Consider the following 16,264-nt stretch of genomic DNA (forward strand, 5'->3'; position numbering starts at 1 on the left):
ATCATGAAGTATCTCTGAAAGATTTTTTTTGTAGATATGGTTTATCAGATTAAAGAAGTTCCTATTAATAGTTTTAAGAACTTTTGCTTTAAATACCTGTTTAATTTCATCAACTTTTTTTTTTTGCATATTTTGAGTTGGTTTTTCTCCTTTCTTCTGTAAATGTGGTGGATCACAGTGATTGTGTGGTGTTTTTTTTTTTTTTTTAACATTAAACCATCCTTGAATGGATAGTATAAACCATACTTGATCATGATATAGTTTTTTTTACAGAATACAAATAAAAGTTTTATTGTACAAAATTAAGGCTTTCGTAGTTCATAGTTCACTAAGGCTAAACAAAGACCACGTAATTTTTTTAAATCCTTTCAACAATTTCACATACACTTCCCCTCTCCCCCAAACTATTAAAATGGCCTGGCCAAATGTTATCAAAACAAAAACTATAAATAATACCAGCCCTTTAAAGACAGTTATCCCAAATGTTATTTCTTGGCATAAGTTATCATCATGGCATGGGACAATGTGATCTTAAATCCCTGTAGAGCATCTCTGGCAGCTCCAGCCTGTCCATCATTTTCAGATTCAACAAAAGCAATGTCAGTTCCTCTCAGGTACTAAACATACTTCCCTAAAACCAAAGAACTGGTTAAACAACATGGATAATATCATCTCACTAGTCTCTTCTGGTAAATTATTAAGGAATAAAGTACTGTTTGGAGGGTAATCAGGGACCTGAGGATCAGTGCTGCATTTCCTTGGGTATTAGCTGAATTTGGTGTTCCCTGACCAGGCTTTTTGTCCATGGTTGGTTTTTGCAGTCAGTTCCACAGTTTTGGCTTTTTTCTTTTTTCAGCAAAAGTGCTACACATTTTATAATATTATGTCCGAATCTGTTTTTGCATACTGGATTCACATCAGTTTGCCATAACATGGAAATCCTTGTAACTATCTCAAGGCACTTGCAGATGAACTCAGTTCCTTAAATGTAACAAAGGCTTGCCCCCTCATCTTCATGGTCTTTAAAGACACAGTATCTACCACGTGGCCAAACTGAGAAAACAGAGCATACAGAAGTCTCTTCTTCCTTTTTGTCATTCATATTGTTAATGTAAATTGGATGATTTGGTGTGATTGTGTTTTGGGTTAGAGTGTTCAAATAGCCAGAGGGTTCTACCATGTCCTGTAAGAATCTCTCATGATATAATTTTTAAATATCACTAGATTACACCTGTTTATGACTTTTGAGTCTCTCTTCATAAAAAAGAAATGTCTACGTTTTCAATTTTTCTAATGTGCTTGTTTGGATTTGGCACCAAAGTTATGCAGGTCTCAAATATTTGGGGAAAGTATGCTCTAACTTTTTCTATTTCCTGGAATAATAACTCCAATGTTTACGGAATTGGAATTATTTCTTCTTTAAATGTCAGAAGAATTCACTGATGAAGTCATCTAGGCATCAAGCTTTTTTTGTGGAAAGGTTTTTATTTTTAGAATCAATTTCTTCCATAGATTTAGGACTAAATTGGTTTTTTTCTTATTGTATCCATTTTGACTTGTGATTTTTAAGGAATTTGTCCACAATATCTAAACTGTCATTTGTGTTTGCCTACTACAAAACCTTCTTTTACTTCCACTTATATTTTATATTAATTAATTTATTCATTCATTTACTTTGATGTAAATTCTATTGTGATATCCCTTTTCATTCTGGATATTGGAAATGTATTTTTTCCTCTTTCTTTTTTAAAAAAGTTTATTTATTTATTTCTGGCTCTGCTGGGTCTTTACTGTGCAAGCTTTTCCCTAGTTGCAGTGAGCAGGGGCCACACTCTAGCTGTGATGCACAGGCTTCTCATTGTGGTGGCTTCTCTTGTTGTAGAGCATGGGCTCTAGGGCACGTGCGCTTCAGCAGTTGCAGCTCCCAGCCTCTAGTGTACAGGCTCAGTAGTTGTCATGTGTGGGCTTAGATGCTCCTCGACATGTGAGATCTTCCCAAGTCAGGGATCAAACTCATGTCTCCTGCATTTGCAGGCAGTTGCTTTACCACTGAGCCACCAACAAGGCTCTTTTTTCCTCTTTCTTGCTTCTTCTTGACCAGAAGTGAGTTTTACTAATCAAAGGATCAACTTTCAGTAGTATTTTTTCTCTTCTACGTTGGTTTTTTATTGAAAAAAAAAATTGCTTTACAATGTTGTGTTAGTGTCTGCTGTACAATGAAGTGGTCAGCCATATACACATACATATATCTCCTCTCTCTTTGGACCTCTTTCCCACACCCCAACCACCATCACAGAGCACTGAGCTGTGCTTCCTGTGTTTTGTAGCAGGTTCCCACTGGCTATCTACTTTATACATGGTATATATCATGCTTCCCAGGTAGCTCAGCTGGTAAAGAACCTGCCTTCAATGCAGGAGATGCTGGTTTGATTCCTGGGTTAGGAAGTTCCCCTGGAGAAGGGATAGGTTACCCAGTCCAGTGTTCTTGGGCTTCCCTGGTGGCTTAGATGGTAAAGAATCCGCCTGCAATGTGGGAGACCTGGGTTCGATCCCTGGGTTGGGAATATCCCCTGGAGAAAGGCATGGCAACCCACTCCAGTATTCTTGCCTAGAGAATCCCCATGGACAGAGGAGCCTGGAGGGCTACAGTCCATAGGGTCGCAAAGAGTCAGACATGACTGACTAATCAACTAAGCACTGCATAGCACAATGTATATATCAATCCTAATCTCCTAATTATTCCCATACTCCCCTTCCTCCCCTGGGTCCACATGTCCATTCTCTACATCTGTCTCTCTTCCTGACTTGGAAATATGTTCATCTGTACCATTTTTCTAGATTTCACATATGCATTGTTATACGATATCTATTTTTCTCTTTCTCGCTTACTTCACTCTGTATGACAGACTCTAGGTCCATCCACATCTCTAAAAATGACTCTACTTCATTCCATTTAGTGGCTAAGTAACATTCCATTGTATATATGTACCACATCTTCTTTATCCATTCATTTACCATTGGACATTTAGATTGTTTCTGTGTCCTGGCTACTGTAAATAGTGCTGCAGTGAACACTGGGATACATGTGTCCTTTTGAATTATGGTTTTCTCAAGGTATATGCCCAGTAGTGAGATTACTAGATCATATGGTAATTCTATTTTTAGCTTCCTAAGGAACCTCCATACTGTTCTCCACAGTAGCTGTATCAATTTATAATTTCACCAACAATGCAAAAAGTTTCCCTTTTCTCCACACCCTCTCCAGCATTTATTATTTGTAGATTTTTTGATGATGGCCGTTCTGACATGTGTGACGTGATACTTCATTACAATTTTGATTTGCATTTCTCTAATAATTATAATTAGTATATTATAATACTAATTATAGTAACATAATAGAAATGTAAGATAGAAATATAATGATCATAATTAGCGATGTTCAGTATTTTATCATGTGTCTTTTGGCTATTTGTATGTCTTTTGGGGGGAGATGCCTATTTAGGTCTTCCATCTATTTTTTGATTGGATTGTTTTTTTGATATTGAGCTCCATGACCTCTTTGTATATTTTAGAGATTAATCCTTTCTCCATTGCTTCATTTGCAAATATTTACTCCCAGTCTCAGGGTGGTCTTTTAGTCTTATTTATGGTTTCCTTTGCTGTGCAAAAGCTTTTAAGCTTAATTAGGTCCCATTTGTTTAGATTTTATTTTCATCACTCTGGGAAGTGGGTCAAAAAAGATCTTACTATGGTTTATGTCAAAGAGTGCTTTTCCTATGTTTTCCTCTAAGAGTTTTTATAGTGACCAGTCTTATTACATTTAGGTCTTTAACCCATTTTGAGTTTACTTTTGTGTATGATGTTAGTATTCTAAACTCATTCTTTTAGATACAGCTGTCCAGCTTTCCCAGAACCATTTATTGAAGAAGCTGTCTTTTTTCCATTGTATATTCTTGCCTCCTTTGTCATATATTAGGTGACCATAGGTGTATAGGTTTATCTCTGGGCTTTCTGTCCCATACCATTGGTGTATATTTCTGTGTTTGTACCAGTAGCATACTGTCTTGATTACTGTAGCTTTGTAGTATAAAGTCAGGGAGCCTGATTCCTCCAACTTCGGTTTTTCTTTCTCAAAATTACTCTGGATATTTGGAGTCTTTTGTGTTTCCATACAAATTGTAAGATTTTTTGTTCTAATTCTGTGAAGAATACCACTGGTAACTTTATAGGAATTGCACTGAATATGTAGTTTGCTTTGGGTAGTATATTCATTTTCACAATATTGATTCTTCCAATCTAAGAACATGGTATATTTCTCCATCTGTTTGTGTCATCTTTGATTTTTTTTTCATCAGTGTTTTATAGTTTTCTGAGTGCATGTCTTTTGCCTCCTTATGTAGGCTTATTCCCAGGAATTTTCTTCTTTTTGTTGCAATAGTAAATGGGATTGTTTCATTAATTTCAATTCCTGTTCTTTTGTTGTTAGTATATAGGCATGCAAGAGATTTCTGTGCATTAATTTTGTATCCTGCAACTTTATCAAATTCATTGATTAGCTCCAGTAGTATTCTGGTGGCATCTTTAGGATTTCTATGTATAGTATCATATCATCTGCAAACAGTGACAGTTTTACTTCTTCTTTTGCAATTTGTGTTCCTTTTCTTTTTTCTCTCTGATTGCTCTGGCTAGGACTTCCAAAACTACATTAAATAAGAGTGGCAAGAATGGACATCCTTGTCTTTGTTCTGATCTTAGAGGAAATGCTTTCAGCTTTGAGAATGATGTTAGCTAGAGAATGATGTTTGCTGTGGGTTTGTCATATATGGCCTTTATTATGTTAAGATAGGTTCCCTCTGTGCCCACTTTATCATAAATGGGTGTTGAATATTGTCAAAAGGTTTTTCTGCATCTATTGAGATGAACACATTGGTTTTATTTTTTGTTACTATGGTATATCACATTGATTTATTTGCATATATTGAAGAACCTTTGTATTCCTGGTATAAACCCCACTTGATCATAGTGTAGGATGCTTTTAATGTGTTCTCTTTGCTAATTTAATGGATTCTCTTTGCTAATACTTTGTCGAGAATTTTTGGTTGTGTTCATCAGTGATATTGATCTATAATTTTCTTTTTTTGTTTTATCTTTGTGTGGTTTTGGTATCAGGATGATGGTGGCCTCATAGAACAAATTTGGGACTGTTCCTCCCTCCACAATTTTTTGGAAAAGTTTGTGGAGGATCAGTGTTAGCTCTCCTCTAAATGTTTAATAGAATTCACACATAGTCATCTGGTCCTGGACTGTTGTTTGTTGGAGGACTTTCAATTACAGTTTCAATTTCATTACTTAGGATTGGTCTGTTTATATTTCCTACTTCTTCCTGGTTCAATCTTGGAAAGTTGTAGATTTCTCCCAGGTGGTCCATTTTATTGGCTATAGTTGCTTATAGTAGTCTCTTAAGATCCTTCATATTTCTGTGGTGTCAGCTGTAATTTCTCCTTTTAAAATTTTAGGAATTTTCCCTTTATTAGAAATTTTCCATTCCTAATTTTATCAATTTGAGTTCTCTCTCTTTCCTTTCCTTATAGTCTAGCTAAATAAAGATTCATCAATTTTGTTTATCTTCTCAAAGAACCAACTTTTACTTTTGTTGATCTTTGTTATTGTTTTCTTCGTTTCTGTTTCGTTTATTTCTGCTCTGATCTTTATTATTTATTTCATTCTACTAACTTTGGGTTTTCTTCATGCTTCTTTCTTTAGTTGATTTAGGTGTAAGATTACATTGTTTGAGATATTTTTTGTTTCTTGAGATTAATTACTATAAACTTATTAGAACTGCTTTTGCTGTGGTCCATTGGTTTTGGGTTATGTTTTTGTTGTCATCTGTTTCTATGTATTTTTTATTTCCTGTTTAATTTCTTCAGTATTATTTAGCAGCACGCTGTTTAGTCTCCATGTGTTTGCATTTTTACAGTTTTTTTTTTCTCTGTAATTGATTTCTAATTTCATAGTGTTGTATTGTGGTCAGGAAAGACGCTTGACATAAATTCAGTTTTCTTAAATTTTACAAGGCATGTTTTGTGACCCAAAATGTGGTCTATCCTAGAGGATGTTCCATGTGCAATTGAAAAAAAATGTGTATTCTGCCATTTTGGGGTAGAATATACTATAAATATCAGTTAAGTGTATCTGATCTATTTTGTTATTTAAAGCTGGTGTTTTCTTATTTATTTTCTGTTTGATAATCTGTCCACTGATGAGAGGGATGTTAAGGTCCTCCACTATTATTGTATTACTGTCCATTTCCCCTTTTATGGTTGTTAGCATTTGCCTTATGTATTGATGTGCTACTATTGGCTGTGCTCAGTTGCATCTGACTCTTAGCAACCCAATGGACTGTAGCCTGCCAGGCTCCTCTGTCTTTGTAATTTTCCAGGCAAGAATACTGGAGTGGGTTGCTGTTGCCTTCTCCAAGGGATCTTCCTGACCCAGGGATCAACCTGCATCTCTTGCATCTTCTGCACTGGCAGGCGGATTCTTTACCACTAGTGCCACCTTGGGTGCATAAATGTTTATATCAATAATTGTTATATCTTCTTTCTGGATTGATCCCTTGATCATTATGTAGTCCTTACTTATCTCTTGTAACAGTATTTCTTTTCAAATCTATTTTATCTGATATAAATATTGCTACTGCAACTTTTAAAAATTTTCATTTACATGGAATATCTGTATATCCCCTCTTTTTCAGTATCCCTAGGTCTGAAGTCTCTTGTAGACAACACACATACAGATCTTATTTTTGTATCCATTCAATCAGTCTGTGTCTGTTGGGGCATTTCATCTATTTACATTTTAGGTAGTTATTGATGTGAATGTTCCTATCACCATTTTCTTAATTGTTTTGGGTTTGTTTTTGTGAATCTCTTTGTTTCCTACCTAGAGAATTTCCTTTAGCTTTTGTTGTAAAGCTGGCTTGGTAGTGCTGAATTCTCTTTTTTGCTTGTCTGTAAAGCTTTTGGTTTTTTGATCAAGTCTGAATGAGATCCTTGCTGAATAGAGTAGTATCTGTTGTAGGTTTTTCCCATTCATCACTTTAAACATATCCTGCTACCCCCTTATGGCCTACAGAGTTTCTGCTGAAAAGTCCGCTTGTAGCCTTAAGGGGATTCCCTTGTATGTTATTTTTTGTTTTATCCTTGCTCCTTTTAATACTTTTTTGTGCTTAATATTTGTTAGTTTGATTAATATGTGTGTTGGTGTGTTTGTCTTAGGGTTAATCATGTGTGGGACACTTTGCACTTCCTGAACTTGGGCGGCTATTTCCTTTCCCACGTTTGGGAAGTTTTCAACTATAATCTCTTCAGATATTTTCTCAGACTCCTTCTTTTTCTCTTCTTCTGGGACCTCTATAATTTGAATGTTAGTGAGCTTAGTGAGGTCTCTGAGACTGTCTTCAATTCTTTTTATTCTTTTTTCCTTATTCTGCTCCTCAGCAATTATTCCCACCATTCTATCTTCCAGTTCACTTATTTGTTCTTCTGCCTCAGTTATTCTGCTATTGATTCATTCTAGTGTATTTTTCTTTCAGTTATTGTGTTGTTCATCTCTGTTTGTCCTTTAGTTCTCTAGGTCTTTGTTAAACATTTCTTGTATTTTCTCTATCTGTGCCTCTATTTTATTTCCAAGATTTTGGATCATTATTACTATAAATTCTTTTTCAGGTATGTTGCCTATTTCCTCTTCATTTATTTGGTCTTACAGGATTTTACCTTGTTCCTTCATCTGTAACATACTTTTTTATTGTCTCTCTTTTTTTTTTTTGATGGGTGGGTCTGTGTTCCTGTCTTACTGTTGTTTGGCCAGAGGTTTCCAGAATTAGAATTTGTAGGCAGTTGGGCAGAACCAGGTCTGGAGGTTCAGATGCAGACTTCTGGAAGACCTCACTTCAATTAACAGTCCCTGTGGTCTAAGGTTCTGTTAGTTTAGCAGTTCAGACTCCGTGCTCCCATCATAGGAGTTCAGGCCTGACCTCTGGCCCATGAACCAAGCATGGCAAAATGAAACAGAAACAAAAACAAACAAAACAAAAAAGGAGGGGGACAACAACAAAGCATAAAAAGTAAAATAAATTTAGGAAATTAACTGATATATTAGAAAAATAAAAATATAAATGAAACAACCAGCAGAAATTATAACAGAACCACAAAAGAAAAAAAATACTGGAAAAAAACCTTGGCTGTAGGCTCATGATCTGTACAGCCAGAAAAGGCCCTCGGAATGGTGGGGGCAGGGCCTAGGCCCAGCACAGCCCAGAGGGGACCCCAGGGTGCCTGCTGCTTCAAAGTATGGAGGATTAGGCCAGGGACCTCAGCAGGCTCCCAGGGGCAGAAAGAGTGGGGGGAAATGGTAGATGCATTCCCCTTGATCCTCCAATCCCTGAGGATCCCTCACTGTCTAGCTCTACTCTTCCTTCCCAACTCCCTCTCACACCCCCAGGATCCACATGGCACCTGTCATATTTCCACTTCTCCTACCCTTTCCCACCCATCCATGTCTGACCCCCATCACTTGGGGGTTGCTCCCATCCACGTGGGTATCAAGGTCCCGCAAGTGTCTGGTTAGGTACCTTTGTAGTGAGGAGATGCAGATTCTACGTTCTCCCACTCCATCAACTTCTGTACATTGGTGGTGGCTTAGCTGCTAAGTCGTGTCTGACTCTTTCGACCCCATGGACTATATAGCCTGCCAGGCACCTCTGTCCATGGGATTTTCCAGGCACGAATAGTGGATTGGGTTGCCATTTTCTTCTCCAGGGGATCTTCCTGATCCAGGAATTGAACCCAGGTCTCCTGCATTGCAGGCAGATTCTTTACCAACTGAGCTGTAAGGATCTGTACATTGGCTTCTATGTAATTGATTTCTGCTGTTCATTATTTCCTTCCTCCTAATTTCTTTTGTTTAGTTTCCTTTTTCTGGCTTCCTTAAATAAAAGGCTAGATAATAGGTTTTCAACCTTTTTCTTAATATACTTATATTTACTATGCATTTTCCTTCAAACAACTTTTAAAATTGTATTTTACAATCATATATATAAAAATACTTAATGTCTAAAATTTATCACTCTGAAATTACTTTTTATAATTAAGAAGCATCAAGGAGGAAAATACTTTGAGTCTATTTGTTCCTCATAATATTTTTTGCATACAAGCTTTGGCACAAATTAATTCCTGCCTGAAACAATCCATTAGAGGCTGCCAATTTTTTTTTGTAATTTTGTCATTTCTTCTACATTTATCAGTTGGAATTCTATAATCATAAAGAGTTTTTCTCTTCCTCCCCTGTTATTTCAGTGTTCCATGTCATAGTTTCTCCTTTCAAATAATTTATTTTTTTAATTTAGGAAGCTTCATAGTTTTGTTGCAGTTGCTACTTTTATATTTTCTTATAGTGCCTTGAATCCCCCTTCTCTTCATCTTTTATTATCAGCTTAACAGTTATAGAGAAGAGTGAAAAACCTGGCTTAAAAATCAAGATTCAAAAAACTAAGATCATGGCATCCACTCCCATCACTTCATGGCAAATAGATGGGGAAACAATGGAAACAGTGACAGACTCTATTTTCTTGGGCTCCAAAATCACTGCAGATGGTGACTGCAGTCAATAAATTACAAGACACTTGCTCCTTGGAAGAAAAGCTATGACAAACTTAGATAGCATATTAAAAAGCAGAGACATTACTTCGCCAACAAAGATCCGCATAGTCAAAGCTACGGTTTTTCCATATGTATGGGTGTGAGAACGGGACCATAAAGAAGGCTGAGCACCCAAGAATTGATGCTTTTGAACTCTGGTGTTGGAGACGACTCTTGAGAGTCCCTTGGACAGCAACAAGGTCAAATTAGTCAATCCTAAAGGAAACCACCATTATGGCAGAAAGTGAAGAGGAACTCAAAAGCCTCTTGATGAGAGTGAAAGAGGAGAGTGAAAAAGTTGGCTTAAAGCTCAACATTCAGAAAACAAAGATCATGGCATCCGGTCCCACCACTTCATGGGAAATAGATGGGAAAGCAGTGGAAACAGTTTCAGACTTTATTTTGAGGGGCTCCAAAATCACTGCAGATGGTGACTGCAGCCATGAAATTAAAAGACGCTTACTCCTTGGAAGGAAAGTTATGACCAACCTAGATAGCATATTCAAAAGCAGAGACATTACTTTGCCAACCAAGGCTCGTCTAGTCAAGGCTATGGTTTTTCCTGTGGTCATGTATGGATGTGAGAGTTGGACTGTGAAGAAAGTTGAGCGCCGAAGAATTGATGCTTTTGAACTGTGGTGTTGGAGAAGATTCTTGAGAGTCCCTTGGACTGCAAGTAGATCCAACCAGTCCATTCTGAAGGAAATCAGCCCTGGGATTTCTTTGGAAGGAATGATACTAAAGCTGAAACTCCAGTACGTTGGCCACCTCATGCGAAGAGTTGATTCATTGGAAAAGACTCTGATGCTGGGAGGGATTGGGGGCAGGAGGAGAAGGGGACGACAGAGGATGAGATGGCTGGATGGCATCACTGACTCGATGGACGTGAGTCTGAGTGAACTCTGGGAATTGGTGATGGACAGGGAGGACTGGCGTGCTGTGATTCATGGGGTTGCAAAGAGTCGGACACGAATGAGCGACTGAACTGAACTGAAAGGAAATCAGTCCTGAATATTCACTGGAATGATTGATGCTGAAACTGAAGCTCCAGTACTTTGTCCATCTGATGTGAAGAGTCGACTTATTAGAAAAGACTCTGATGCTGGGAAAGACTGAAGGAGGGAGAAGGGGATGGCAGAGGATGAGATGGTTGGATGGCATCACCAACTCAATGGACATTAGTTTTAGCAAGCTCCAGGAGATGGTGAAGGACAGGGAAGCCTAGTATGCTGCAGTCCATGGGGCCACAAAGAGTTGGCCACCACTGACTGATGGAACAACAACAGTTAAAGTAGTATCCTTTGGTTTCCTCCTAATAATCAATGGCAATCTATTACTTCCCCCAACCCTTCTCTCTCCTCTTCCTATGCTTAACTCATGTTCTTGCTTTATCAGAAAATATCTTTATATAGTATTTTTCCATCTTTGCTGGATGGGATGGTTGGATAACATCACCAACTCAATGGACATGAGTTTGAGCAAATTCTAGGAGATAGTGAAGGATAGGGAAGCCTGGCATGCTGCAGTCCATGGAGTTGCAAATATTCACACATGATTTAGTGACTGAACCACAACAATCTTTGTTCAACCCTCATTTTAGTCCTTTAGCTGGATGCTCAACCTCTATATTTTTGTATATAGTGTAAGTATACACAGAGACACATATATTTTTCTCAAACAGATGTGAAAGTGTTGCAGCACCATTTTTTGAAAAAAAAAAAAAACTTTACACTTTCCAAAGTACTGATTTTATAATATTGACAAAAATCAATTCACTATGTAGTGTGTCATTTTAATTCAAGAATCTCTTCTGTTTCACTAATCTTCTGTCCTTTCAGAAGACCATACTGTCATAGCTGCTGCTGCTGCTAAGTCACTTCAGTCGTGTCTGACTCTGTGCAACCCCATAGACGGCAGCCCACCAGGCCCCGCCATCCCTGGGATTCTCCAGGCAAGAACACTGGAGTGGGTTGCCATTTCCTCCTCCAATGCATGAAAGTGAAAAGTGAAAGTGAAGTCGCTCAGTCGTGTCCGACTCTTAGCTACTGCAAGTTAATGATAGGCCTAGAAATCAAATAGTACAAGTCTTGCAAATATTCTTCCTATTCAAAATTATGAGTATTCTAGTTCCTTTGCTATTCCTCATAAACTTCAAGATCAGTTTGTCTATTTTTACAGAAAATCCTCCTGGGAATTTGATTGGAAAGGGATTCAATCTAAAATTCGGTGTGGAGAACACTGAAACTTTAACAACATTGAATCTTCCAATTCTTTAACAGGGCATATCCTCCCTATATCTAGGTCATTATTATTCCCCTCTTCATTGTTGTTCCTAGCATACATTTCATTTGACTTACATTTAATGATTCCATGGTTGGTTGCTTGTTTGGTTTTTGGTGTTATCATAAATAGTGGTGCATTTTAACCCAGATTTCCCATTGTATGATGAGAGTGTGAAAGTGTTAGTTGCTCAATCGTGTCCAGCTCTTTGTGACCCCGTGGACTGTGGCCCAACAGGTTCCCACGTCCATGGAATTTTCCAGGCAAGAATACTGGAGCAGGTAGCCATTTCCTTCTCTAGGACATCTTCCTAACCCAGGGATCAAATCTGGGTCTTCCGCATTGCAGGCAGATTCTTTACCATCTAAGCCACCAGGAAAGCTGTTGAGTATGTAAAAAAAGAACTGATTTGTGAGTATTGATTTTATATTTTGCTATCTTGCTGAATTGACTTGTGACTTAAAAAAATTTTTTTATATCGTAGCATACTTGATTTACAATGTTGTGTTAGTTTCTGCTATTGTACAGTAAAGTGAGTTAGTTATAAATATACGTATATCCACTCTCAGATTCAGTCCCCATATAGATCATTGCAGAGTACAGTTTCCTGAGCTATATAGTAGATCCTTGTTAGCTACCTGTTTTATATGTAGCACTGTGTATATGTCAAGCCCAATTTCCCAATTTATTCCCTCTCCACATTGGTGCCCCTTTTTTGGAGGGGTAGTTTTAAGAGGAGTGTCAGTAAAAGCAATCATGCTGTCTCTGAACATAGTTGTCGTCTTCCTTTCCAATCTGTATCTTGTTTTATTCTTCCTCTTCTTTTTTAAAATTTTTGGCCATGCCACATGGATTGTAGGATCTTAATTCCCCAACAAGGGAAACTATAGATGGAAGAAATTTTGTATGCTTTTAATTATTTATAAAATTTTAAGATTAATGATCTGGGACATGACCTGTATTGGTGAATGTTTCATATGTAATTGAAAAGAACATATATTCTGCTGTTGGATGTTCTAGACATGTCTACCACGTCTAGTTTGGTGATGTCATTATTAAGTCCTTCTATAGCCTTCCTAGAGAGTTCCAAAAAAACATCTATTTCTGCTTTATTGACTATGCCAAAGCCTTTGACTGTGTGGATCACAATAAACTGTGGAAAATTCTGAAAGAGATGAGAATGCCAGACCACCTGATCTGCCTCTTGAGAAATTTGTATGCAGGTCAGGAAGCAACAGTTAGAACTGGACATGGAACAACAGACTGGTTACAAACACGAAAAGGAGTTCGTCAAGGCTGTATCTTGTCACCCTGTTTATTTAACTTCTATGCAGAGTACATCATGAGAAACGCTGGACTGGAAGAAACACAAGCTGGAATCAAGATTGCTGGGAGAAATATCAATAACCTCAGACATGCAGACGACACCACCCTTATGGCAGAAAGTGAAGAGGAACTCAAAAGCCTCTTGATGAAAGTGAAAGTGGAGAGTGAAAAAGTTGGCTTAAAGCTCAACATTCAGAAAACAAAGATCATGGCATCCGGTCCCATCACTTCATGGGAAATAGATGGGGAAACAGTGGAAACGGTGTCAGACTTTATTTTTCTGGGCTCCAAAATCACTGCAGATGGTGACTGCAGCCATGAAATTAAAAGACGCTTCCTCCTTGGAAGGAAAGTTATGACCAACCTAGATAGCATATTCAAAAGCAGAGACATTACTTTGCCAACAAAGGTTCGTCTAGTCAAGGCTATGGTTTTTCCTGTGGTCATGTATGGATGTGAGAGTTGGACTGTGAAGAAGGCTGAGCTCTGAAGAATTGATGCCTTTGAACTGTGGTGTTGGAGAAGACTCTTGAGAGTCCCTTGGAGTGCAAGGAGATCCAACCAGTCCATTCTGAAGGAGATCAGCCCTGGGATTTCTTTGGAAGGAATGATGCTAAAGCTAAAACTCCAGTACTTTGGCCACCTCATGCGAAGAGTTGATTCATTGGAAAAGACTCTGATGCTGGGAGGGATTGGGGGCAGGAGGAGAAGGGGACAACAAAGGATGAGATGGCTGGATGGCATCACTGACTCGATGGACGTGAGTCTGAGTGAACTGTGGGAGTTGCTGATGGACAGGGAGGCCTGGCGTGCTGCGATTCATGGGGTTGCAAAGAGTTGGACATGACTGAGCGACTGATCTGATCCGATCTGATCTGATAGCCTTCCTGATATTTGATCTTCAAGTTATGTTACTGAGAAATAAATGCTGAAGTGTCCAACTAAAATGGTAGAGTGTATTTCTTCTTTCAGTTCTTTTTTTGCATCATTTGAAGCTTTCTTGATAAGTACACACATTTAGGATTTTTTTTTTTTTTTGGTAAAATGATGCTTTTCCTTATATAATGTTCCTATATATTCCTGACAATTTTCTTTGTGCTTAATATATATTTACTTTCAAAAAAAGGGCACATATTTTCCAATGTCAGCTCTTAGACTGGGAGATATGGTACAGATAAATCTATCTGATCTGTATTTCACTTGTCTGAGGTTTGCTGAAGCTTTTGGTTGATTAGTACAAAACTGTCTTCAGATACTTCAAGGGCAGACCAGGATGTTTCCCTCAGCAGGGCCTGGAATCTGAGTGTGAAAACACTGATGAGATCAGATTGTGTTCACAGCCAAGCTGTCATGTTTCAGAGTTGTGCAAAACATCACCCTGCCTTATAGCCTGTAGTTTAAATATTCGCCTGTAGTTTATTTTGGTTTTCCTAAATAGACAATCACATCTGCAAACAACAGGATTTTTTCCCCAGCCCTAAACCCCAATTCCTTACAACTTTTGGTTCTCACATATTAGCTAGAATTTCCATTGTTATTGTTTAGCCACACAGTTATGTCCAACTCTTTGCAACCCCATGGACCGTAGTCCACCAGGCTCTTCTGTCAGTGGGAAATCCCAGGCAAGAATACTGGAGAGGGTTTGCCATTTCCTTCTCTAAGGGATCTTCGAACCCAAGTCTCCTGTTTGACAGTTGGGTTCTTTACCACTGAGCTCCCAGAAGCCCTTAGAACTGCCATTACCTTGCTATAATTAAAGGGGTGAACATTCTTTAACTTGGTAATTTGATTTAAAAGTGATAATAATTTAAGCTATTCTTGGTAACTTCGTAGAAGGAACTAATTAATAATTGTAGCAAACTACACAAAGCATATTTTAGAGTACAGAGAGAAAGATCCTAAACATCCAAGGGTTTATGATGCAATCCTTACTGTTATATTGGTTATTACATTCAGTCATACACTTTAAAAAGTCTTTATGTTGTTATTATGAACATGTATATCCCTGATAGTTATATACTTTCTCCAATCTTTTCCTAAAATTTTGGGACATCTTTATAACCTTAAAGTCCTTTCTAAAGGAAATTATTTTGTACAGGTGAACCACAATAATAGTGAAGTAGGGACTTCCCTGTTGGTCCAGGGGTTAAGAACTTGCCTTGCAATACAGGGGATGCAGGTTTGATCCTTGGTTGGGAAAGTAATATCCCACACGCTGTGGAGCAGCTAAGCCTGTAAGCCACAACTGCTGAACCCACACACTTGGGAGCCTATGAACCACAATTAGAGAGCCTGCCTGCTACAACTACTGAAGTCTGGGTATTCTGGAGCCCTCACACCACAACTACTAAACCTCATGTCAGAACTAGCAAGTCCAGGCACCACAATGAAAGATCCTGCATGATGCAAAAAAGATGCTACATGCTGCAACTAAGACCTGATGCAGCCAAATAAATAAATGAATAAATACATAAATAAAATTTTAAAAATAGTGAAGCAAACATTTCTACTGAGGCTTTACCTCATCCGAACAAAAACAATCATAAATCATCTTTTCTTTTCTTGTTTTTTTTTGGCTTGGTTTCTCCCAAGTATAAGTTTCTGATATCTACAATTCATCCACTTTATATTTTCTCTCACTAAAATCCTAATTATTAATAAATTATGAATTTAAAAGGATTTTATTCTATATTCATTTGCATTATGGAATTTCCTCTTCATGAATGCTACCATATTAAAAATTATTTTCTGACATTAATTTCATTCATATTGTTCCTCACCTGAACAAACTTAAAGACATGGTACGATTTCCTGCTGAGAACTTTTATAGGGTTCACTGAATTCATAGGGGTCCTACATTTACTTATTTTTAGTGTATAAAAAACAGCTTTTGGTGGATATCCTTCAACATGCCATACATACATGGTGTACAATGAAATGATGTACGGAGTTTCTCTCCT

The 16,264-nt window shown here is 37.7% G+C and overlaps 1 pseudogene; it reads right to left on the bottom strand.

The window, feature by feature from the left end:
• Positions 1-258: 258 nt before the first annotated feature.
• LOC132342603 (U2 small nuclear ribonucleoprotein B''-like) lies at positions 259-4,658 on the bottom strand (annotated as a pseudogene).
• Between the last annotated feature and the right edge of the window lie 11,606 nt (positions 4,659-16,264).

Source organism: Bos taurus, chromosome 17 (genome assembly GCF_002263795.3).
Source record: "Bos taurus isolate L1 Dominette 01449 registration number 42190680 breed Hereford chromosome 17, ARS-UCD2.0, whole genome shotgun sequence".
NCBI classification, from domain to species: domain Eukaryota; kingdom Metazoa; phylum Chordata; class Mammalia; order Artiodactyla; family Bovidae; genus Bos; species Bos taurus.